General features: G+C 38.4%; 1 long non-coding RNA gene across 7 annotated transcripts in view; it reads right to left on the bottom strand.

The window, feature by feature from the left end:
• Positions 1–27,186, bottom strand: part of LOC118152206 (uncharacterized) — a 289,509-nt gene that overhangs the window by 17,432 nt on the left and 244,891 nt on the right. For 6 of the 7 annotated variants that reach the window (XR_013533402.1, XR_013533399.1, XR_013533400.1 and 3 more), the window contains one exon: positions 5,893–7,696. The exons of the other annotated variant lie outside the window; for it this stretch is intronic. This is a non-coding gene — a long non-coding RNA (uncharacterized LOC118152206). Of the gene's footprint in view, positions 1–5,892; positions 7,697–27,186 lie in introns of those variants that run through there. 7 annotated transcript variants of the gene reach the window in all.

Genomic DNA, 27,186 nt, shown 5'->3' with positions numbered 1-27,186 from the left:
ATTCAAATCTTTGGTTTTATCATAGCGAATGTTGTTTGACTTTGGGGAATTCATCCTTCATTTCATTTTTGTATAAGTTGAAAATAGTGCAATCCATATTATGAAATTTTTTTAAGATAAGTGGATTAATTATTATAAAATACTTAGTACAGTGGTTGGCATGTAGTAAATGCCATTTATTATTGGTATTATTACATTGGTTTGGAAACATATTACATTATCTTACTATCTTCTGCTCTGAATGGTTGTGTCCCCTCAAAAATTATACAGTGAAATTCTACCCCCAAGGTGATAGTATTAGAAGATGGGGACTTTGAGAGGTGATTGGTTTATGAGGTTGGGGCCCTCATGAATGGGATTAGTGCCCTTATAGAGAAGACCCCAGAGACACCCTTGCCCCTTCTGCCATTTGAAGACACAACAAAATGATGCTATCTATGAGCCAGAAAATGGACCCTACCAGATAGCAAATCTCCTAGCACCTTGATCTTGAATTTTCCAACCTCTTAAACTGTGCGAAACAAATTTCCATCATTCATAAAGTATCCAGTTTATGGTGTTGTGCTATCGCAGCCTGAGCAGGCTAAACTAGGAAACTGGTGCTGAGAAGTGGAGTTAGTAGGAAGAGGGAAAAGGTTAGAAAAATTAATTAAAAACCAGCATAAAAGGGATTGTATTAACATTATCTAATAGAAATTGCTTGTAGGAAGTCCCCTAGAAGCCCAAGTTAAGAAGGGTTCTGCCAGAAGTATAGCACTTACCCTAAAATGTGGAAGCATCTTTGGAACTGGGTAATGGGTAGAGGTTGAGAAGTTTGGAGGAGGATGCCAGAAAAAAGCTGATACTGCTGTGAAAGGATTATTAAGAACGATTCTAGTGAGAGCTCAGACAGAGAAGAGGGGAGCTATAGAGAAAGCTCCAATCATCTTAGAAAAGATTGGCCTAAGTGGTAGTAAACAGAAGGTTGGTAGAAATATGGACAGTAAAGGCTATTCTGGTGAAGTCTCTGACAAAAATGAAAAACATGATATTGGACAATGAAGGAAGGGTAATCCTTGTTATCATGTGGCAAAAAAACATGGCTGAATTATGTTCATGTCCTACTGTTTTATGGTAGAACTTACAAGCAATGAAATTCAATATGTGGCTGGGGAAATATCCATGCAAAGTGTTAAAGAAGCAACCTGGTTTTTCTTGACTGCTTCTTATAAAGTGCAAGAAGAAAGAAATGAGTTGAAGACGTAGTTGTTAATCAAAAGGGAAGCAGAACTTTAAAGTTTGAAAATTTTTAAGCCTAGCCATATTGGAAAAAATGATAAAGTCTGTTTATGAAAGAATAAGGGTTTGGCCAAGTGTGTTAGAGCTCCCTAGAGGGACAGAACAAATAGGATATATGTGTACAGGAGAGTTTATTAAGTATCAACTTACATGATTCCAAGGTCCCACAAAAGGCTTTCTGAAAGCTTGTGGAGCAAGGAGAGCCAGTCTGAGTCTCAAAACTGAATAACTTGGGAGTCTGATGTTTGAGGGCAGGAAGAATTCAGCATGGGAGAAAGATGTAGGCTGGGAGGCTAGGCCAGTCTCGCTTTTTCATGTTTTTCTGCCTGCTTTATATCAGCTGGCAGTTGATTAGATTGTGCCCACCAGATTAAGGGTGGTTCTGCCTTACCAGTCCACTGACCCTAATGTTAATTCCTTTGGCAACACCTCACAGACACACCCAGGAATAATACTTTGCATCCTTCGATCCAATCACGTTGATACTCGGTTTTAACCATCACACCAAGCAACTATTTGATGAAATTGGCATAGTCACCCCCTCTCAATGGAAGATAGGTCCTATGAAAACAATGGGAAGTTTAGTCAGCCCATCTAAACAGAAGCCAGGATCTATAGTCCAAGACAATGGAAGAATGACCCCAAAGGCATTTCAGAGATTGTAAGCCCTACCACTCCTATCACAGGCCCAGAGTACAGGAATTTGGGGGATAGAGCAATTTCAAATAAGGGTCTGCAACTGCCTGATGCTGCCTCATGTCTTGGATTTTGCTGCTTGTACCTTGATGCCATATTTACTTCTTGACTGCCCCAGTTGTAACATGGGCTATGCCCAGAGAAGCTGTGGGGCAAGACTGTCTCCATGAAGATTTCAAGTCATGGCCTGGAGACCTGTAGGGCTTAGTCAGAAAACTGCTGCAGGGGCAGTGTCACCACAGAGCCCTCACTGTGACTATTCCCAGTGGGGTTGTAGGGGCAGAAGAGCCACTAGCTTTCAATTACAGCCAAGGAAAGCCACAAGCATGGGAATGTCTATCTTATTTCTATCACCATTAAACTTTGGGAGTGTGTAATAACTTACTTGATTTCACAGGCTCACAGCTAGAGGAGAATTTGCCTCCAGAAGGTGTGTGCCTTGAGTTTCAACACTTATCTGATTTACATGAGACTTTACACTCTAGAATTTTGAAACAATATTAGAATAAGTTAAAACTGTGGGGCTATTAATATAGAATAAATGTATTATGCATTCAAGATGGACTTCACTTCTGGAGAATCAGGAATAAAATGCTGTGATCTAAATATCTGAGTCTCCCTTAAATTCATATGTTGAAATCCTAACCACCAAAGGTGATGGTATTAGGAGGTGAGGCCTCTAGGAAGTGATTAGATTTTGATGGTGGAGACCTGATGAATGAGATTAGTGAGATTAGTGCCCTTATAATACATCCAGAGAGACCCTTACCCTTCTATCATGTGAAGGTACAGCACAATGACACCATCTGTGAACCAGAGAGAAGGCCTTCCCAGATGCCAAGTCTGCCAGCACCTTGATCTTGGCCTTTCTAGACTCTAGAAATGTGAGAAATAGATTTCCATTGTTTTTAAGTTCCTAGTTTATAGTATTTTGTTTTGGCAGCCTGAATGGTCTAAAACACTTGTCCTTTTCTAAGATTGATTATATATATGTATATATGCCTGTGTGTATGTGTGTGTGTGTGTGTCTGTGTGTATTAGTCTTTTTTCATACTGATATAAACAACTGTCTGATATTGGGTAATTAATAAAGGAATGAGGTTTAATTGATCCATAGTTTTACATGTCTGGGGAAAACTTAGAATGAGTTCTGCTGAGGCCTCAGGAATCTTAGAATCATGGTGAAAGGGGAGGCAGGCACGAGAGAGAGAAAGAGAGAGACCTTGTTTGTGAGAACTCACTCATCATCAGGAGAATAGCATGGGGGAAACTGCCCCCATGATCCAATCACTTCCCACCAGCTCTTTCCCTTGGCACCTGGGGATTACAATTCAAGAGGAGATTTAGGTGGGGACACAAAGCCTAACCATATCATTCTGCTCTAGATCCTCCCAAATCTCATGTCCCTTTTACATTTCAAAACCAATTATGCCTTCCCAATAGTCCCCCAAAGCTTGAACTCACTCCAGCATTAGCTCAAAAGTCCAAGTCCAAAGTCTCATCTGAGACAAGGCAAGTCTTTTCTGCCTATGAGCCTATAAAATAGAAGGTAAGTGAGTTACTTCCAAAATACTTGGTGGGACAGGCATTGGGTAAATGTTCCTGTTCCAAATGGGAGAAAATGACCAAATCAAAGGGGTCACAGGCCCCATGTAAGTCCAAAAGCCAACAAGGCAGTCATTAAATCTTAATGCTCTGAAATGGTTTTCTTGGACTCCATTTATCATGACCAGGGCATGCTGATAAAAAGGGTGAGCTCACAAGTCCTTGGGCAGCTCCAACCTTGTGGCTTTGCAGGGTTCAGCCCCTTCAGTTGCTCTAATGAGCTGGCATTGAGTGCCTGCAGCTTTTCCAGGTGCATAGTGCAAGCTGTTGGTAGAGTTACCATTCTGAGGTCTGGAGGACAGTGGTCGTCTTCTCACAGCTCCACTAGGCAGTGGCCCAATGTGGATTCTGTGTGGGGAGTCCAACCCCACAATTCCCTTCTACTGACATAGCAGATGTTCTCCATAAGGGCTCTGCCCCTGCAGCAGATGTCTACCTAGACATCTAGGCATTTCCATACATCCTCTGAAATTCAGGTGGGAGTTCCCAAACCTCGGTTCTTGACTTCTGTATATCTGCAGGTCCAAAAACACACAGATGCTGTCAAGGTTTGGGGCTTGCACACTCTGAACCAATGGCTCAAGCTGTACCTTGGCCTCTTTTTAGCCACAGCTGGGACACAGGGCATCAAGTGCCAAGGCTGCACAGAGCAGCAGTGGGGCCCTGGGTCTGGCCCGTGAAACTATTTTTTCCTACTAAGCTTCCATGCCTGTGATGGGAAGGGCTCCCACAAGATCTCTGACGAGCTCTGGAGACATTTTCCCCATTGTCTTGGTGATTAACATTCCGCTCCTCATTACTTATGCAAAATTCTATAGCCACCTTAAATTTCTCCTCAGAAAATAAGATTTTAATTTCTATTGCATTGTTAGGCTGCAAATTTTCCAAATTTTTATGTTCTGCTTCCTTTTGAACATATTTTCTAATTTCAGACCATCTCTTTGTGAACAATTATAACTGAATACTTTTAAGAGCACCAAGGTAATATCTTGAACTCTTTGCTGTTTAGAAATTTCTCCCATCAGATACCCTAAATCACTTCTCTGAAGTAAGTTCAAAGTTCCATAGATCTCTAGGGCAGGGGCAAAATGCCATCAGTCTCTGCTAAAGCACAGGAAGAGTGACCTTTGCTCCAGTTCCAAATACATTCCTCATTTCCATCTAAGACCACCTCAGCCTGAGTTTCACTGTCTGTATCACTATTAGCATCTTGGCCCAAACCATTCAACAAATCTCTGGGAAGTTCCAAACTTTCCCATATCATTTTGTCTTTTTCTGAGTCCTCAAAATTGTTCCAACCTCTGCCTATCACCCAGTTCCAAAGTCACTTCTACATTTTGGGATATCTTTATAGCAATACCCCACTCTGCTGGTACCAATTTACTGTATTAGCCTGTTTTCACATTGCTATAAAGAACTGCCAGAGACTGGGTAATTTACAAAAGAAACAGGTTTAATTGACTCACAGTTCCATATGGCTGGGAAGGCCTCAGGAAACTTAGAATCATGGCAAAAGGGGAAGCAGGCATGTCTTACATAGTGGCAGGTGAGAGAGAGAGAGAGAGAGAGGCGAAGGGAGAAGAGCCCCTTATAAAACCATCAGATTTCATGAGAATTCACTCACTATCAGAAGAACAATGCATGGGAAACAACCCCATGGTTCAATAATCTCCCACCAGTTCCCTCCTCAACACTTGGGAATTTTTAAGGTTGCTTCTGGATAAAAAGACGTACCAGCAAAATACAATTCAAGATGAGATTTGGGTGGGGACATAAAGCCTAACCATATCAGGGTGTGTGTGTGTGTGTTAATATTGACTAAAATACACTTCAAAAAAATCAATAACCAGATTTGTATTTTGGGGTCCTATTACAAATCAATTTGAGAACGCAGTATAGCTTAGTCCTTAAGAGTGCTAACCCTTATAAATAGATTATGAATTACTAGCTGTGTGACCTAAGGCAAGTTACTTATTCTCTATGTGTCTCTATTTTGGCATCTGTTAAACGATAATAATAATAGCATTTTCTCTCTAGGATTGCAGTGAGGATTCAATGAGTCAATATGTGTAAAATAATAAGAATGGTGTCTAACACATAGTAATTGTTTAGATATCATCACTATTTAGTATTATGGATGATTATGTGTTTATTTTAATTGTATTTCTATCCTCTTTAATATTTTATTGTACAAATGGAATGATAATGCAATCACATATACTCACAGATGTATTTAATTGTCAAGAAATCAAACTCAGCTTTATTAGTATTTATATATAATTAGATTGCATGTATGGTAACAGATTACTATCTTCTTATATAAATGTGGAAACAAAACAGGTTCAGCTGCTCACTGCTCAAAGCACCAAATACACAAGAGGCAAGGTGGGGTGGAAGGAAAGCAGCTTTATTTCTAATGGCAGCAGTTGGGGAGATGGCCACACTCAAGCCATAAAGAAATCATCTCACACTTTTAGGCTGAGTGAAGGGCGTTAAAAAGGGAAAGCTGGTATGAGAAACATACGAAAGTGGTGCAAGATTCAGGGTCTGCCTGTCTTGTTCTGATGGAGGACTATCTTGAGTTATCGTCCACCTGGATCACAGGCTGGAACCACCCTGACAATGGCTGGGTTGTAGATAAGCCCATCTTGAGGTAATCTCTGACAGAAAAGAATTCCACAGGTGGGTTCTCCATGCTTGGTTTATTTCAATATTAGCGCCTATAATTTCTAAGCAAGCACATAATTAAACAAGCATGCACAACACGAGGGAGTGTCTGGAGGGAACAAGAGGTGAACAAAGGAGTATTAACATACAGTTTAAGGCCCTATTCTAAGACTAGGAAAAGAAAAAAAGAGAGAGAAAGAGGAAAGAATGCCAAAATGCATGTTGAAGCCAAGCTATTTGGTTATAGGTTGACTTTCCATGTTCTGACCTACTACAAATGCCACTCAGCTATCAGTATTTAGTCATTTATACTTTTATTTCCTTTTTCTGCCTTCTTTCAAATACAAGTAAAATATATGTGCTGCACTTTCTAAAACAATGCCCATTTCACCCTAAGTAAATAATATAATTAATGTAGGTTTGAAATAATGTTACCCATTACATATATGTTAGCTACATTCCTATATCAGTGTTTATTATTAATTTAAATTTTAAGATCTGGGAGATACACGCATAAATAAGATACAGCAAAACATAATTACAGATGCTCCTTGACTTACTATGTTGTATGTCCCTATAAATCCATTGTGAGTTGAAAATATCATAGGTCAAAAGTGCATTTAATAAACTTAACCTACCAAATGTCATAGCCTAACTTTATTGTAGAGCTGGCGAAAACTATCTAGCAATACTGAACCATGTAGGATATTGGTTGTTTACCCTCATGATTTGGTGACTGATTGGGAGTTGCACTTCACTGCCCCTGCCCAGCACTGCAGGAAAATGTAATGCATCAAATTGCTATCCCAGCAAAAGATCAAAATTCAAAATTTGAAGAAGAGTTTCTACTTAATGTATCAATTTAGCACCCTCATAAAGTGAAAAAATTATAAGTCAAATTATCATAAGTCAGGGACTATCCATATTTCTTTAAAAATGTGTGTGTTTTTTAAACAGCAACTTGTCTTTTTGTTTTTTGCTTCAAACAATATAAGACTTTCAGTTATGATTTCTGAGATTTCTTCTGGGTAAAAAACATATCACTAAAATATGATATGTTTTAAAACAAATAAAATATGATACACAGGTAGCAAACCACTGATTAACTGCAGATTTGAAACTTTATATGCAGTGACTAAAATTAGCCGTACCCTTAAATCATGTAGGGTTGAGGAGGAAAAGCTTCTCCTTTGCCCTCCGAAGGTGCATAGAAAATAAACAAGAGGCAGATTAACAGAAGAAATAGGCATACAAAATTTATTTATAATGTACATAAGCATGAGAGAATCACAGGAAAATGATTACAAAATAACCAATGATTTCCAGATGCTGATGTACTCTTCTTCAGAGGGGAAGAAGGATTGGAAGGTGTAGGAGTAGACGGCCAAGTTCCTCTGAGCTCTGAAGGAAGTGGCAGGCAGATGGTGAGAAGGTGAGGGGCAGAGGTTTACTGTGAACAAAGGTTGTCTTATTATGCAGATAAATCCTCCAGGTAATCTCTCAGAGCTGCCCTCAGAAGAACAGATGAGAAATCTATCTGATGTGGCGAGGACTTACAGTCTATTCTTTCCTGTGTGATTAACCTTTCCTGATTATTTGATAAAATTCCTAGGGAAGAGTCTTAAGACAATTGCATTCGTTTTGGAAAGAAGCTTTCTTAGTCATATAAGGACACTTCAGAGAGGATTTCTCCCCATGCCTTAGAAAAGTCAGAGAGTGTGGAGGAGGGGGGGTGGGAGGGGGACGGTAGAAGAAGGTCAAAGAGAGACCTTGGTTCTGAGGCTTATGCCTGAGGCGTTTTCATTTTCTTCAAAGAACTCAACATGCCAAAATGCCATATTTTGGGTGGTCATTGTATGTACCCAACAATCAAAAGCTTTAACTTAATTCAGATAAATAAGTGAGGAATTATATATGTTCCTTGCTGCTAACAGAGTGCCTGTGTTTGTAATTAACTGGCCCCAAACCAAAGATAATATTTAGATTGATATGCACAGTTAAGGATATTTTATAATATCTTGAGGTAAAACTTATTTTTCTCATAATATCTTATTTGCTCAGATAGCATAATAGCACACTTACTGTTTAAAACATTATTTTATACATTTTATCTCTGATTGCAAATAATTTTGTCAGACGATTATTTTCACTTACAGATTAAGGATATGAGGTTAAAATAAACCATTTGAATATATAATTTCTGACATTAAGCCCTGGATCTTTCCACTTTATTCCTCTGAAAATTGTAAATTATTTCTTTTAAGTCAACTAGCAAATATTTCTTTTGACACTTTTAGAATTTTTATATCCTACAGTCTATAGCAATTACAAGCATCTGAGGGTTCTTTAAAAGATGGTGACTGCAAACCTACATTTCTTCCTTAAGTCTTCATAGTCACTCAGGGAATCTTTGACATGTTAAAAAAAGGAGGTGGGGAGATTCTCTTTTGACCTGAAAATAACGCAATGTCTACTTCACTGTTCTACCTGTAATAGATAATGGTGAAAGGAAAATAAAGAGTTTTAAGCTGCGAAGTATAATTTAAAAATCAATGTAAAACATTGGGAATCTATATCTATATAGACATATTTAAGAGAACACAGTTCCTGTAAAGGTGTCTTTCTAACCAAAGGCAATAGTGAGAGTCGCGTAGCTAAAAATGGCTAAGTTTTACTAGCAGAAGTAATTAGCAAGAGGCCTGGCTTTGGTTGAGAATTTGATTGCTACAAGAGTGCTTGATTTGGCCCGTTGCGGAGCCTCAAGTTGATTATTGGGTAGGGAGAATACAGCCACAGTTTTGCCATTAAGATATTTTTGTTGTTGTTTGCTATGATCAATTTTCCAAGAAGCAGTAGCTCTGGATTCTTCATTCAGGGCCTTGACCACTTCAAGTCTATACCCATTAGGCTCAAAGCCATGTAAAGAGGCAAGGTTGAATACACAAGCTCAAGGTTCAGTGAGAATGTTAATGACGGTAAAATTTCCTGTCTCTGTTTTATCTCCTCTCTGTCGAATAAGACATGTGATATTAAACCATAGTTTTTCTTCTGTTGGTGAAGTTTGGAATAAATCTTAATGGTTCCTAAGGTGAGTCACAAATGTAGAGGCAAAAGAAGACTGACATCTGTAACATAGAGAAAACTGATGACTCCAGAGAGGAATAGGGTAAGCAAACATTATGGAATTATGTTTTTAAAAAGATGAGAAAATGCAAAATCCATCATATTACATGATTGAGAAAAAATGCAAATGAAGATTGGATGACGATAATATCATTCATTTTCGTTTTTTTTTTTCCTTTTTGGCCAGATGTCGACAGAAGATAGTTTTCATACTAAAAATAAAAAGCTAAAGTATGAAGATTCGAAGATCCTCATACTTAAGTAAAATGAAATTGCAAACTTGTACACTTTCTTATACAGGTAAACACATGAGTGGATAAAATTTGTTTGTAAACAAAATACCCTCTAAAGCAAGCAAAATAATACATTTGAGTGCATTAGTGAGATGTGCATTTGTGCTTTGTTAGTTACTCTAAGTGCTTGCTGTGGTTCAGTAAATCAAAGTGACATTGATAAATGTTACATTGCTGGCTTTGGGAACAGAAAGCAAAATGAAAAAAAAAATCTTAAAAATATATAGTTATTAGTGTTTCCTCACCCAATCCACCCCTCTACATGTTTTGGGATAATAGCATTTAAGGAAATATTCTAGTTTTGCCCTGGGAAAGGTCAGAGGTATAGAAGTTTTTCTGAGAAAGAATGGGGAGTGGACTGTTTGCCTCAGGCCAATAGGGTGCATTTGATTAGGAGGAAAAGAAACCAACAACAAAAACAGCCTTTAGATAGCTTTCCTGGAGTGTTGACTACCCGTACTAAATCATCAACACCTCACTGCACACCATTGCCGGGAGAGAAGAAAACATCCTTCTCTTTCATTTTTTTCTTCCTTTAAAAGGCCAAACATGCTGTCTTTGGGTTGAGTTCAATCCTGCTTTAATTCATTAAAAAGTGAAACAAAATCACCATTTACATCCTTGACAGCTGGCAAGTTTTCTGTGTTCTTACCACCCCTGCCAAGTAGCAAAGGTTTCATTCAAGTCAGTCACGGATCCTTGGAGAGCTCCAAGTATGGAGTCCAACAAAACACAGTGGTAACAATGACAGAAAGCTGTGGGAATGGGGTATTATGCCAATGCACCGGTGTGAAGGAAATCATAACTTTTAAAAACTTCAAAAACAAACTACAACAAAAGCTTTGAGAAGGCTCAGATCATGGGAAGTTTTGGTACCAGGTGGGGTAGAAGTGTATTAAAACGTTATTGATTCCTTTAATATGATTCTAGCTATCTAAAGTAAGAAATGTATTTTGAAGAGCAGATAGTCAAGAAGCTGATAATTCAGTTATCTTTCATCTTAAAAAATAAAGCAATGGAACTCATAATAGATGAATGTAAATAAAACTGAAAATTGGACCCTAGAAGAATTCTTGGAATTTAAAATATACTTGTTTTTATTTTAAAAAAAAGTGGCTTCGAGGTTTTCCAAGATGGCGTGGTAGGAACAACTCGGGATTGCAGCTCTCACTGAAGGCACAGAGGTTGAGTCCTAGCCGCATTTCCAGATGGATCTTTCTTGCCCACAGAACAGGGAAATTCCCTGGTGTAGGAGAGACATGGGAAGCCAGCGCAGCCCTCCCGGATAGCGCGGGCCATTTCGGCCGGCACTGCAGCACAGAGGCACCCCGCACAAAACGTGCTGATCTGAGTGCTCTGTTAAACCGGCAATCTGAGATTTGGGAGGGCAGATTAGCATATCCATCTGATTAAACGGGACTTGGACAGTGAGCCAAACAAGGAGATTCCCGGGAAACGACATTTGAGCCGGTGTAGTGGGACCCTGCACGGGAAGTCACACAGATCCCAGTGCCCTACAAGCAGATGACTAAAACACCTGGGAGAGAGTCAATCGTGTAACTTAAAAAAAAATAATAAGAGGGAGAAAGGGCTCTGAGGCAGGGGGCCAGGTGATCAGGCTCGGCAGGTCCCACCTCCACAGGGGCAAAGAAAACGGCGATTAAAAACGCTCGGGGTTGAGAGTTTCACTGCAGCTGAATCCAAGATGGTGCAGTTCCGTGGGGGAGGGGCATCCGCCACTACCTAGGCATTCCACCCCTAAAGAGGTACACGCCCATTGCTGACAGCAGCCTGCCGTTGCCAAGGCAACCCGCCACAACAGAGCCATTCTGCCAACAGGGCAGAGCCCACAACTGTAGGGCAGTGCCCACAGGCAACAAGGTAGAGCCCAGGATGGCAGGGTGGAGTCCATAGCAGCAGGGCAAAGCCCATAGTAGCAGGGCGGAGCCCACAGCAGCAGGGACTGGAGTGGACCTCAGCAGTAGTACAGAAGAGGGGCTAGACTGTTAGAAGGAAAACTAAGTAACAGAAACACTTCAGCATCAACAATCTGCGCATACACTCAGAGACCCAATTGAAAAGCCAGCAACTACTCAGATGACAGGTGGATAAATCTACAAAGATGGGAAGAAACCAGCGCAAAAAGGAGAAAAACACCTGAAACCAAAACACGTCGCCTCCTACAAAGGACCAAAACTCCTCACCAGCAAGGGAACAAAGCTGGATGGAGAATGAGTGTGACAAAATGATGGAATCAGACTTCAGAAGGTGGATAATGAGAAACTTCTGTGAGCTAAAAGAACATGTTCTAAATCAATGCAAAGAAACTAAGAACCTTGAAAAAATATTTGAAAAAAGATTCCAGGAAATGATAACAAGAATGGACAACTTAGAGAGGATATGAATGAATTGAAGGAGCTGAAAAACCCTACATGAGAACTTCATGAAGCATGCACAAGTTTCAACAGCCAAACTGACCAAGCAGAAGAAAGAATATCAGAAGTCGAAGATCAACCCAATGAAATTAAATGAGAAACCAAGATTAGAGAAAAAAGTGCAAAAAGGAATGAGCAAAGTCTCCAAGAAATGTGGGACTATGTGAAGAGACCTAACTTACGTTTGATAGGTGTACCAGAATGTGACGAAGAGAATGAATCCAAGCTGGAAAACACTCTTCAGGATATTATCCAGGAAAATTTCCCCAACCTAGCAAGGCAGGCCAATATTAAAGTCCAGGAAATACAGAGAACATCACAAAGATATTCCGCAAGAAGAGCAACCCCAAGGCACATAATTGTCAGATTCACCAGTGTTGAAATGAAGGAGAAAATACTAAGGGCAGCCAGAGAGAAAGGTCGGGTCACCCACAAAGGGAAGCCCATCAGACTCACAGCAGATCTCTCGGCAGAAACACTACAAGCCAGAAGAGAGTGGGGGCCAATATTCAACATCCTTAAAGAAAAGAACTTTCAACCCAGAATTTCATATCCAGCCAAACTGAGCTTCAGAAGTGAAGGAAAAATAAAATTCTTTGCAAACAAGCAAGTATTCAGAGATTTGTCACCACCAGGCCTGCTTTACAAGAGCTCCTGAAAGAGGCACTATACATAGAAAGGAACAACCAGTACCAGCCATTCTAAAAACATACCAAATGCTAAAGAGCATCAACAAAAAGAAGAATCTGCATCAACTAACGGGCAAAACAGCCACTTAGCATCAAAATGGCAGTATCAAATTCACGCATAACAATATTAACCCTAAATGTAAATGGGCTAAATGCACCAATCAAAAGACACAGACTGGCAAAATGCATAAAAATCCAAAACCCATCGGTGTGCTGTATCCAGGAAACCCATCTCACATGCAAGAATACACAAAGGCTCAAAATAAAGGGATGGAGGAAGATTTACCAAGCAAATGGAGAGAAAAAAAAAGCAAGAGTTGCAATTCTCATCGCTGATAAAATAGACTTTAAAGCAACAAAGATCAAAAGAGACAAAGAAGGTCATTACATAATGGTAAAAGGATCGATACAACAAGAAGAGCTAACGATCCTAAATATATATAGACCCAATACAGGAGCACCCAGATATATAAGGCAAGTTCTTAACAACCTACAAAAAGACCTAGACTCCCACACAATAATAGTGGGAGACTTTAACACTCCACTGTGAATATTAGACAGATCAACCAGACAGAAAATGTACAAGGATATCCAGGGCTTGAACTCAGACCTGGAACAAGCAAACCTGATAGACATTTACAGAACTTTCCACCCCAAAACCACAGAATATACATTCTTCTCAGCACCACATCACACCTACTCTAAAATTGACCACATAATAGAAAGTAAAGCACTCTTCAGCAAATGCAAAACAACTGAAATCATAACAAATAGTCTCTCAGACCATAGTGTAATCAAGTTAAAACTCAGATTCCAGAAAGTAACTCAGAACCGCACGGCTTAATGGAAACTGAACAACTGGCTCTTGAATGTTGACTGGATAAACAATTAAATGAAGGCAGAAATAAAGAAGTTCTTCGAAACCAACGAGAATGAAGAGACAACATACCAGAATCTCTGGGACACATTTAAAGCAGTCTCTAGAAGAAAATATATAGCAATAAGTGCCCATATGAGAAGAGTGGAGAGATCCAAAATTGAAAGAGCTAGAGGAGCAAGATAAAAAAAAACTCAAAACCTAGCAGAAGACAAGAAATAACTAAGATCAGAGCTGAACTGAAGGAGATAGAGACATGAAAAACCCTTCAAAAAATCAATAAATCCAAGAGCTGGTTTTTTGAAAAGATCAACAAAATAGACAGACCAGTAGCCAGTCTGATAAAAAAGAAAAGAGAGAACAACCAAATAGATAAAATAAAAAACAATAAAGGGGAAATCACCACAGATTCCACAGAAATTCAAACCATCATCAGAGAATATTACAAACAACTCTATGCACATATACTAGTAAACCTGGAAGAAATGGATAAATTCCTGGACACCTGTGTCCTCCCAAGCCTAAACCAGGAGGAAGCTGAAACTATGAATAGACCAATAACAAGGTCTGAAGTTGGGCAGCAATTAAGAGCCTACCATACAAAAAAAGCCCAGGTCCAGATGGGTTCACAGCCCAATTCTACCAGACACAGAAAGAGGAGCTGGTACCATTCCTTCTGAAACTATTCCAAATCATCCAAAAAGAGGGAATCCTTCCCAAATCATTTTATGAGACCAACATCATCCTGTTACCAAAACTCGGCAGAGACTCAACAAGAAAAGAAAACTTCAGGCCAATATCCATGATGAACATAGATGCAAAAATCTTCAATAAAATACTGACAAGCCATTGCAACAGCACATCAAAAAACGTATCCATCATGATCATGTAGGATTCATCACGCAGATGCAAGGCTGGTTCAACATACACAAGTCTATAAACGTAATTCACCACATAACCAGAACCAAAACAAAAACCACATGATTGTCTCAATTGACGCAGAGAAGGCATTTGACAAAATTCAACAGCCCTTTATGCTGAAAACCCTCAATAAACTCGGTATCGATGGAACATATCTCAAAGTAATAAAAGCTATTTATGACAAAGCCAACAGCCAATATCATACTGAATGGACAAAAGCTGGAAGCATTCCCTTTGAAATCCGGCACTAGACAAGGATGCCCTCTCTCACCACTCCTATTCAATATAGTACTGGAAGTTCTAGCCAGAGCAATCAGGCAAGAAAAAGAAATAAAGGGTATTCAAATAGGAAAGGAGGAAGCCAAATTGTCTCTATTTGCAGATGACATGATAGTATATCTAGAAGACCCCATCATCTCAGCCCAAAAACTCCTGAAACTGATAAGCAACTTCATCAAAGTCTCAGGATATAAAATCAATGTGCAAAAATGACAAGCATTCCTATACATCAATAACAGACTTAAAGAGAGCCAAATAAAGAACGAACTGCCATTCACAATTGCTACAAAAACAATAAAATACCTAGGAATACAACTTACAAAGAATGTAAGGGACCTCTTCAAGGGAAACTACAAAACACTGCTCAATGAAATAAGAGAGGACAGAAACAGATGGAGAAACATTCCATGTTCATGGTTAGGAAGAATCAATATCGTGAAAATGGCTAAACTGCCCAAAGTAATTTACAGAATCAATGCTATCCCCATCAAGCTACCATTGACTTTCTTCACAGAACTGGAAAAATCCACCATGAGCTTCATATGGAACCCACATAGCCAAGTCAATTCTAGGCAAAAAGTACACAGCAGGAGGCATCATAGTACCAGACTTCAAACTATACTACAAGGCTACAGTAATCAAAACAACATGGTACTGGTACCAAAACAGAGATATAGACCAATGGAACAGAACAGAGGCATTGGAGGCAACACAACGTATCTACAACCATACAATCTTTGATAAACCTGACAAAAATAAGCAATGAGGAAAGGATTCCCTGTTTAATAAATGGTGTTGGGAAAACTGGCTAGCCATGTGCAGAAAGCAGAAACTGGACCCCTTCCTGACACCTTACACCAAAATTAACTCCAGATGAATTAAAGACTTAAACATAAGACCTGGCCCCATAAAAACCCTAGAAGAAAATCTGGGCAAACCATTCAGGACATAGGAGTAGGCAAGGACTACATGACCAAAACACCAAAAGCATTGGCAACAAAAGCCAAAATAGACAAATGGGACCTAATCAAACTCCACAGCTTCTGCACAGCAAAAGAAACAGTCACCAGAGTGAATCGGCAACCAACAGAGTGGGAAAAAATTTTTGCAGTTTACCCATCTGACAAAGGGCTGATATCCAGAATTTACAAAGAACTAAAACAGATTTACAGGTAAAAAAACAAACAAGCCCATTCAAAAATGGGCAAAGGATATGAACAGACACTTTACAAAAGAAGACATACATGAGGCCAACAATCATATGAAAAAATGCTCATCATCACTCGTCATTAGAGAGATGCAAATCAAAACCACACTGAGATGCCATCTTACGCCAGTTAGAATGGTGATCATTAAAAAATCTGGACACAACAGATGCTGGAGAGGATGTGGAGAAATAGGAACACTTTTACACTGTTAGTGGGAGTGTAAATTAGTTCAACCATTGAGGAAGACGGTGTGGCGATTCCTCAAGGCCTTAGAAATAGAAATTCCATTTGACCCAGCAATCCCATTACTGGGTATATATCAAAAGGTCTATAAATCGTTCTACTCTAAGGACACATGCACACGAATGTTCATTGCAGCACTGTTTACAATAGAAAAGACCTGGAACCAACCCAGATGCTCATCGATGAGAGACTGGACTGGGAAAATGTGGCACATATACACCGTGGAATACTATGCAGCAATCAAAAATGATGAGTGCGTCCTCTGTAGGGACATGGATGAATCTGGAGAACATCATCCTCAGTAAACTGACACAAGAACAGAAAATGAAATACCACATATTCTCACTCATAGCCGGGTGAGGAAAAATGAGAACACATGGACACAGGGAAGAGAGTACTACACATCGGGGTCTATTGGGGGGAATGGGGAGGGACAGCAGGTGGGTGAAGCTGGGGAGGGATAGCAAGGGGAGAAATGCCAAATGTGGGTGAAGGGCAGGAAGGCAGCAAAACACACTGCCATGTGTGTACCTATGCAACTATTTTGCACGTTCTGCACATCTACTCCCAAACCTAAAATGCAATAAAATAAAATAAAGGGCTACTAATTTCTTAAAGGCGTGAGGGTTTAATATGGTTGGGGTAAGAATAAAAATCATGAATTTTGAACTTAAGGACAAAAAAGACTGAATTAAATATATGTCTATAAGAAATGGCTAGTTATAAATTAATTATGGTAAAGTTTAGGCTTCTCTTTCTAATTGTACTTTTGTTTTGTCTTGAATGGAAGGTTAGTTAATTATGTGTAGTTACCACAAGCCTTGCAGTGAGAGCGAATGTGGGCACAGGGTAGCAAATGTAAATTCATTTCTTAACCTGGACTAGTTTACACAGGCACCAAATGGTTGTCCTTCTCCAAAGGCCAAAGCCTGGTGTTCAGAGATCTACTTTTGGAATCTTGAGTTTCTATCCCATTTTAACCTTAGTAGATGTGTGATTTTAGGCGTGTTCCTTAATTTTTCTAAACTTCAATATCTTCATTTATAAACTGGAATAAAATAAGAGTATCCATTTCCTACAGTTAGAATGCAGATTAAAGAAGAATGATATAAAGTGTTTAACCAAGTGCCTGGTATATTGAATCATTCAAAAATGTTAATGATAATTATTACCATAATCTAACATATATTTTGCATTGACTAGTCTCTAGAAGTACTAGCTTAAATGATAAATTCAGATGCCAGGTCATGTACTTTGTCATCCTTGGCTATGAAGGCGAAATGATTAGCAGACTAGACATAGATGCTACTATTCAACATTACTGATATTGCTTTGAGGTAGAATCAGAATTTTAACTTAGCCCTCTACTTTTGGTTTATACTTACTGTTTTTTGACTAAATGAAAGATAGAAGCAAAGCTACAATAAAATAAAGAACTTATCATTTGCTTATAATTTTTATTTGGGTTTTAGCACCGAAAATAAATGTCTTATTTAATTAGTACATTTGTGTGTACTTATGTGTATTTGTTCATATTGTACATATTCAGACTTTGAAGACAACATCCCTGCTGTTACCAAGGACATCTAAAAGGGGTCCACAGCCACTCTCATAATTGAGTCTCAGTTCAGCTTAGTAGTATTGCCAGATTGATATGGTTGGCTTTATTAAATTAAGAAACAGCTTTACACATAAGACTCTATTCACCAGTCTTCAATATATTATTAAAAAATAATTGTTTTCTTAATCATAGACTATTACTGTTACTTGACTGGGTCAGTTTCATGTAGTTTTGATAAGTGATTTTTATATTCCTGTTATTTTTTTATCTCTATTTCTTATCTCTTGTAGGAGAAATGGCTCAGAGCTGCAACTACAGTCCAAAAATAGAACTACTTTAGGCTCTAAAACAAAAAGCCAGAGGCACTGGACTTTTCCAGCAAAATGTAATCGGTATGGCATGTGTTTAGCCTTCGGTTATTTCATTTATTAAGCTAGGAAGTTCTTAAAAACAACAGCATGCTTTGAGAAAACCATGTTATTGCTTTTGCCTACGCAAGATACTGTTTGTTGAAGTTTAAAATATATATATAATCCCAGGGCTAGCATTGGTCACTAAAATTAATTTGCAGAAAAACAATGAAGTGACTTCTGGTCATTATCATTTTTGAGTTTTTTTTTTAATAGCAGTGAGAGAAAATGAGAGACATACTTTGTTTCCAATCAGATCTTATAGTGAGAAATTTAGTGGGCAATAGCTTTGGAATACATTTTTATATAGCAATAAGACCAAGAAATGTTTTCTCTAGAGGTTTATGAGACTTCTGCTATGTAAGTCCTGAAGTTTCTGAACTGATACAGAATTATGAACTTCAACATTGGTGGAAGATATTGGAAAAGCAGAATCACAAAGGATGTCATAGTAATTCTTTCTGTGTGAATTGTTAAGTTTCTCTAAATAAATTTAGCTACAATATTAAAGTATTTTTTATAAGTATGTATGTTTTGAGTGAAAGAGAGCTATCTTGATGAAGATATTGGTCCAAAAGAAAGATATTTCCAAAACCTCAAAGGTAATATATTTAGAAGTGAAGTCCTACTTCATAAAATACTTCTTCCAACAGGACCATTTTTATGAAGTATTAAAACGTCATTTTCTAAAAGTTAAAACACAATTCTTATACAAATAAAAAATGAACACAGGTCAACAACTGTATTCAACTCATTAATGAGGGAACCAGCAAGATACTAACTGGCTCAAAAAGCTTTGAGAAGATGAATATCTAAAAATAATTTAATAAAGGACAGTTTGGATAAGATTGCAAGTTTAGGTACAATTCTGGTTAATGTCCTAAAGGGCAAACAACCTTGAATTCTTGGATTATCTTTTATTTTTTATGGAAATTGTTAATATATCAACCAGGCAAAAATCTAGAAGTTAACTTTTAGTAAGTCTGAGACTTTAATCAGTATAAACAGGAAGTTGAAAAAAGTATGTTCTCATAAGCATTTAAGTAATTCTTGCCTGTGTCATTGAAAAAAAGTCACTACTTTATTTTTTCTGCCTTATATTCAACTTTTATATATTTCTTCTTAACAAAATAAAACTACAATTTCACAAGACTAGGAATATTTACTTTCTCTCCAGTCACAAGATTTGCTGAATCTTGTTGAAAATGCTGAAAACATTTTCCAGGAGTTTTCAGCATAATATTTCTAAAGCATGTTCTGTGAGATAAGTGATACATGGTCAAGCACATTTAGAAATATAGAAATGGTTGGTTTTTTTTCTCATAACCAATGAAGTTACCATTGGATCTTGGATGCAATTAGAATTGATGTGGAAGAATGGAAAGTTCTATGTTCAATCTACTATCTTTGAAAGAGCTGTGACACAGATCAAGGACAAAATGGCCACCATGTTGGGAAAGAACTTCATTAGAGATAGCTAAGAGCTTGACATTCCTTTTCTTTGTAAAAGGCCCTTTACTCCTTTTCTTCCTTTCTTTCTCTCTCCCTCTTTGTCTCCCCTCTCCCTCCCTCCTTTCCTCCCTCCCTTCCCTCCTTCTTTCCTCCTTCTCTCTCCCTCCCTCCCTCCATTCCCTTCCTTCCTTTCTTTATTCTTTCTTCCACCTTCCTCCCCATCCCTCCCTCCCTCCTTCCTTCCCTCTTTGCTTCCTTCCTTCCTTCCCACTTCTTGTTGTCTTTCTCTTCCCTTCCTTCTTTTACTGTCTCTTTCTCTGTTCTCATATTTATTTATTTATTTAACGTCTCTCTTTCTTTGACAGTAGAGCAGTTAAATAGATTGAATTATCATGCTTGGAAATAAGAGATACTTTCCAACTCCCAACTCTCATAGAAGATGGGGCTGAATCCAGGAGGAAGTCTGAGAAAACAAAAGTGTGTAAAATGAGCTATGTATCTATTAATACTAATTTAGGAATCAAAATATGAATCTAGATTATCTAAATTTATCCAAAAGTGCTTATCATATGACATTAAGAGAAGAAACTCCAGGAGACGAAAAACCAAACCAATAGAATAAGTTCAGCATTTCCCTTAATGTATGGGAATAATTTCTTGCTGCATCTTAAACTTTGACAAGTTATTAGCTAACGTTGGAGAAGTGCTGTTATTAAATACATATAATAATATTAACAGTGAGCACCTGGTATGTATGAACTTTTACCTATTCCAGTGCTAAGATCTTAAAACCAAACAATTCTGTTTTCAAGTTCAGTTAACTGGCCAAATGGTTTTAATGATTTTCTGTATCTCAGCTTAGATTCCCAAACATAAGTCATATGTAGCTATATGATTTTTTTAAAGAAATAATAAGGTTTTACAAGAAATTGGATTAATTTCTCACAAATTTCATGTAAATGTTGATGATTTTGCAATTGTCTGAGTTGGCTACTCTTAGTTCTCTTGAAAACGTTTGTCTCAAGAGTTTTATCATGCTTGGGAAAATAAACTTCTAAAAGCTGAAAGTGCATGAGGAGAGTATATCTCTAAAATATTAAGAGGATAGGATTTACTTCTAAATTTTGAAATGTACTGCAGACAAAAGAGGTATTAGCAAACTTATTTTTGTTAATATTTTGTGTGATGTATATTTAATTCCCAGGATAATACATTTTTGCATGCCTGTCCTATTGGATGATCTGGTTGTGTCAAAATTGCAAATCTATGAAGTGTTGAGAATTTCATGGTACAGACTTTGTATTAGTTTGCTAGAACTTCCATCATAAAGTATCACAGACTAAGTGACACAAACAACAGAAATTTATTTTCTCCCAGCTCTGGGCATTATAAATCTGAGATCAGCAAGATGGCCAAATAGGAACAGCTCTGGAGTGCAGTTCACAGCAAGAAGAATGCAGAGGATGAGGGATCACCATATTTCCAAATGAGTTTTACTGCCCATGGACCAGGAGATTCCCAGGCTGAAAGCACCATGAGATTCCAGGATGGCTGTTTTAGCTGGCACTGTGAATCTCTGAACAAAAACTCGCACAAATCTGTGCAGCTATTTCAAAAGGTGCCCAGAACACCTGGGATACAAAGCCACCCAAACAACTGAAAAGAACAGGGGACTGAAACAGGGAACCAGGTAATCTGACTCAGCGGGTCCCAACCCCAACAAAGACCAGAAATGTGAAATGCTCTGGATTGGGAGTTTTGCAGCCAGCACAGCTGGACCCAGGACAGTCCAGCTCGGTAGGGGGAAGGGCATCAGCCATTACCTAAGCAGTTCACCAGTACTGAGGCAGTCCACCATTACCAAGGCAATCTGCCTTTACTGAAGCAGTCCACCATTACCAAGGCAGTCCACCATTATTAACGCAGACCACTGTTACCAAGGCAGTTCTAAAAGGAAGTTCATACAACAGCTGGGCAGAGCCTACAGCAGCTCAGTAATGCCTTTGCTGGTAGACTGTGGCTAGACAACAACTTTACTGGGCAGAGCATCTCTGAAAAAAGGCAGCAGCACATCAGGAACTTATAAATAAAGCCCCACTTTCCCAGGACAGAGCACCAGGGGAAAAAGGCATTTATGAGTTCCACTGCAGCAGGATTAAACATACCCATCCAGAAGTTGTGAGTGTAAAAGCACCACTCCCAGCTCATCACGTGAGCTCCTAGAAGGGACAGACTGTCTCCTCAAGCAGCTCCCTGAATGCTGTATATCCAAAGAAGCACTCATAAAGGAGAGCTAAGGCTGACATCTGGTGGGTACCATTCTGGGATGGAGATAACAGGAGAAGAGACTGGAGGCATCCCTTACTGTTTTTCAGCCCCTGTGGGTTATCCCTAGGAAAGCAGGAACTGGAGTGGATCTCCAGCAGGCCTATAGCAGAGGAGCCTGATGGTTAGAAGGAAAACTAAAAAAACAGAGAGAAATCACTTCAGCATCAAAAAAAAGGAAGTCCACTCAGAGACCCAATCTGAAAGTTGCCAACTACAAAAACCACAGGTAGATGGGAAGAAACCAGTGCAAAAAAGATGAAAACACCAAAATTCCTCTCCTCCTCTAAGGGATCACAACTCCACACCAGGAAGGGAACGAAGCTGGATAGAGAATGAATCTGATGAACTGACAGAAAAAGGCTTCAGAAGGTAGGTAGTAACAAACTTTTCTGAGCTAAAAGAACATGTTCTAACGCAATGCAAAAAAACTAAGAACCTTGAAAAAAGGTTAGATGAAATGCTAATGAGAATAAACAGCTTAGAGAAGAACATAAATGACCTCATGGAGCTGAAAAACAAAGAAAGAGAACTTTGTGAAGCATACACAAGTTTCAATAGCTAAAAGAATATCAGAGATGGAAGATCAACTTAATGAAATAAAATGATTAGAGAAAAAAGAGTGAAAAGAAATGAACAAATCCTCCAAGAAATATGAGATTATGTGAAAAGACCAAATCTACGTTTGATAGGTGTACCTGAATGTGATGGAGAGAATGAATCTAAGCTGGAAAACACTCTTCAGGATATTGTCCAGGAGAACTTCCCCAACTTAGCAAGGCAGAACAAATTTCAAGTCCAGGAAATACAGAGAACACCACAAAGATATTACTGAAGAAGTGCAACCCAAAGGCACAAAATCATCAGATTCACCAGGGTTTAAATGAAGGAAAAAATGCTAAGGTCATCCATATAGAAAGGTCAGGCTACCTACAAAGGGAAGCCCATCAGAATCACAGTGGATCTCTCAGCAGACACTCTATAAGCCAGAAGAGAGTTGGGTCCAATATTCAACATCCTTAAGGAAAGGAACTTTCAACCCAGAATTTCATATCCAGCTAAACTAAGCTTCATAAATGAAGGAAAAATAAAATCCTTTATGAACAAGCACTGAGAGATTTCATCACTACCAGACCTGCCTTACAAGAGCTACTGAAAGGAGCACTAAATACAGAGAGGAACAACCAGTACCAGCCACTCCAAAAACATACCAAATGGTAAAGACCATTGACACAATGAAGAAACTGCATCACCTAGCAGGTAAAACAACCAGCTAGCATCAAAATGGCAGGATCAAATTCACACATAACTATATTAACCTTAAATGTAAATGGGCTAAATGCCCCAGTCAAAAGACACAGAGTGGCAAATTGCACAAAAAGTCAAAACCCATCAGCGTGCTCTATTCAGGAAATCCATCTCAAGTGCAAGGATGCACACAGCTCAAAATAAAGGGATGGAGGAAGATTTACCAAGCAATTGGAGAGCAAGAAAAAAGTACGAGTTGCAATTCTAGTCTCTGATCAAACAAACTTTAAAGCAACAAAGATCAAAAGAGATAAAGAAGGGCATTACATCATGGTAAAAGGATCAATGAAACAAGAAGAGCTAAGTATCATAAATATATACACACCCAATATAGGAGCACCCATATACATAAAGCAATTCCCAGTGACCTACAAAGAGACTTACACTCCCATGCAATAATATTGGGAGACTTTAACACTCCACGGTCAGTATTAGACAGAACAATAAGACAGAAAATTAACAAGGATATCCAGGACTTGAACTCAGATCTGAAACAAGCAAATCCACAGAATATACATTTTTCTCAGCACCATATCAAACCTACTCTAAAATTGATGACATAATTAGAAATAAATCACTCCTCAGCAAATGCAAAAGAATAGGAATCATAACAGTCTCTCAGACCACAGTGTAATCAAATTAGAATTCAGGATTAAGAAACCAACTCAGAACTGCAGAACTTCATGGAAACTGAACAACTGGCTCTTGAATGTTGACTGGATAAACAATGAAATGAAGGCAGAAATAAAGATGTTCTTCGAAACCAGTTAGAACGAAGACACAACATATCAGAATCTCTGGGACTCATTTAAAGCAGTGTCTAGAGGGAAATTTATAGCAATAAATGCCCATATGAGAAGCAAGGAAAGATCTAAAATTGACACATTAAAATTGAAAGAGCTAGATGAGCAAGATCAAAAAAACTCAAAAGCTAACAGAAGACAAGAACTAACTAAGATCAGAGCAAAACTGAAGGATATAGAGACAGAAAAATCCCTTCAAATATCAATAAATTCAGGAGCTGGTTTTTTGAAAAGATCAACAAAATATTCAGACTGCCAGTCAGATTAATAAAAAAGAAAAGAGAGACGAATCAAATAGAGGCAATAAAAAACACTTAAGGGGATATCATCACAGATTCCACAGAAACACAAACTACCATCAGAGATTACTACAAACAACCCTATGCACATAAAACAGTAAACCTGGAAGAAATGGATAAATTCCTGGATATTTGCACCCTCCCAAGCCAAAACCAGGAAGAAGTTGAAACCCTGAATAGACTAATAACAAGGGCTGAAGTTGAAGTAGCAATTAATAGCCTACCAACCAAAAAAGCCCAGGTCCTGATGGGATCACAACTGAATTCTACCAGACATACAAAGAGGAGCTGCTACCAGTCCTTCTGAAAGTATTCCAAACAATATAAAAAGAGGGAATCATTTCCAAATCATTTTATGTGACCAACATCATCCTGATACCAAATCCCAGAAGAGACTCAAAAAAAAAAGGAAACTTCAAGCCAATATCCAAGATGAACATAGATGCAAAAATCTTCAATAAAATACTGGCAAACTGATTGCAACAGCACATCAAAAAGCTTATCCATCACAATGAAGTAGGCTTCAGACTGGGAAGCCAAGGCTGGTTCAACATATGCAAGTCTATAAATGTAATCCACCACACAAACAGAACAAAGACAAAAACTGCATGATTATCTCAATAGATGCAGAGAAGGCCTTTGGCAAAATTCAGTAGCACTTTATGCTAAAAAATCTCAATAAACTAGGTAGAGATTGAGTGTATCTGAAAAATAATAAAAGCTATTTATCAAAAACCCACAGCCCATATTATACTGAATGGGCAAAAACTGGAAGCATTCCCTTTGAAATCTGGCACTAGACAAGGATACCCTCTTTCACTACTCCTATTCAATATAGTATTGGAAGTTCTAGCCAGAGCAATCAGACAAGAAAAAGAAATAAAGGGTATTCAATTAGAAAAGGAGGAAGTCAAATTGTCTCTATTTGCAGACGACATGAGTGTATATTTAGAAGACCCCATTGTCGCAGCCCAGAATCTCCTAAAACTGATAAGCAAGTTCAACAGAGTCTCAGGATACAAAATCAATGTGCAGAAATCACAAGTATTCCTATACACCAATAACAGACTAAAAGAAAACCAAATCAAGAGCAAACTCCCATTCGCAATTGTTACAAAGAGAAGATAGTAATACAACTAACAAAGGATCTAAAGGACCTCCTCAAGGAGAACTATGAACCACTGCTCAAGGAAATAAGAGAGGACACAAACAGATGGGAAAACACTCCATGTTCATGGTTAAGAAGAATCACTATTTTGAAAATGGCCTTACTGCCCAAAGTAATTTACAGATTCAATGTCATCCCCATCAAACTACCTATGACCCTCTTCACAGAAGTGAAAAAAACCACCTTAAACTTCATATGGAACCAAAAGGGAGCCCACATAGCCAAGACAATCCTAAGCAAAAAGAACAAAGCTGAAGGCATCATGCTACCTGACTTCAAACTATACTACAAGGCTACAGTAATCAAAACAGCATGGTATTGGTAACAAATCAGAGATGTAGACCAATGAAACAGAACAGAGGCCTCAGAGGCAATGCCACACATCTACAAACATCTGATCTTTGACAAACCTGACAAAAACAAGCAATGGGGAAAGGATTCCCTGTTTAATAAACGGTGTTGGAATAACTGACTAGCCATATGCAGAAAACAGAAACTGGACCCCATCCTTATAATTTACACTAAAATGAACTCTACAGGGATTAAAGATATAAACATAAGACCTAACACCATAAAAACCCTAGAAGAAACCTAGGCAAAACCATTCGGGACATAGGCATAGGCCAGGACTTCATCACTAAAACACCAAAAGCATTGGCAACCAAAGCCAAAATAGACAAATGGGATCTAATTAAACTTCAGAGCTTCTGTACAGCAAAAGAAACAATCATTAGAGTGAACTGGCAACCAACAGAATGGGAAAAAATTTTTGCAATCTACCCATCTGGCAAAGGGCTAATATCCAGAAACTACAAAGAACTAAAACAGATTTACAAGAAAAAAAAAACAAACAAACCCATTCAAAAGTGGGAGAAGGACATCAACAGACACTTTTCAAAAGAAGATATATATGAGGTCACGAAACATATAAAAAAATGCTCGTCATCCTGGTCATTAGAGAAATGCAAATCAAAACCACATTGGGATCACAAGCCAGTTAGAATGGTGCTCATTAAAAAATCTGGATAACAGATGCTGGAGAGGATGTGAAGAAATACTGTCAGTTTTACACTGTTGGTGGGAATGTAAATTAGTTCAACCACTGTGGAAGACAGTGTGGTAATTTCTCAAGGACCTAGAAATAGATATTCTATTTGACCCAGCAATCCCATTACTGAGTATATATAGCCAAAGGATTATAAATCGTTCTATTGTAAAGACACATGCACACGTATGTTCATTGCAGCACTGTTTACAATAGCAAAGATCTGGAACCAACCCAAATATCCATCGATGATAGACTGGACAAGGAAAATGTGGCACATATGCACCATGGAATACTATGTAGCCATAAAAAAGGATGAGTTCGTGTAGTTTGTACGAACATGGATGAACCTGGAAACCATCATTCTCAGCAAACTGACACAAGAACAGAAAATCAAACACCACATGTTCTCACTCATAGCTGGGTGTTGAACAATGTGAACACCTGGACACAGAGAGAGAGCATCACACACTGGGGTCTATTGGGAGGGACTAGGAGAGG

The sequence above is a fragment of the Callithrix jacchus genome, chromosome 3, assembly GCF_049354715.1.
Source record: "Callithrix jacchus isolate 240 chromosome 3, calJac240_pri, whole genome shotgun sequence".
Lineage (NCBI taxonomy): Eukaryota > Metazoa > Chordata > Mammalia > Primates > Cebidae > Callithrix > Callithrix jacchus.
Note: the sequence above shows the minus strand (reverse complement) of the source record. Positions and strands in the feature narration are given on the sequence as shown.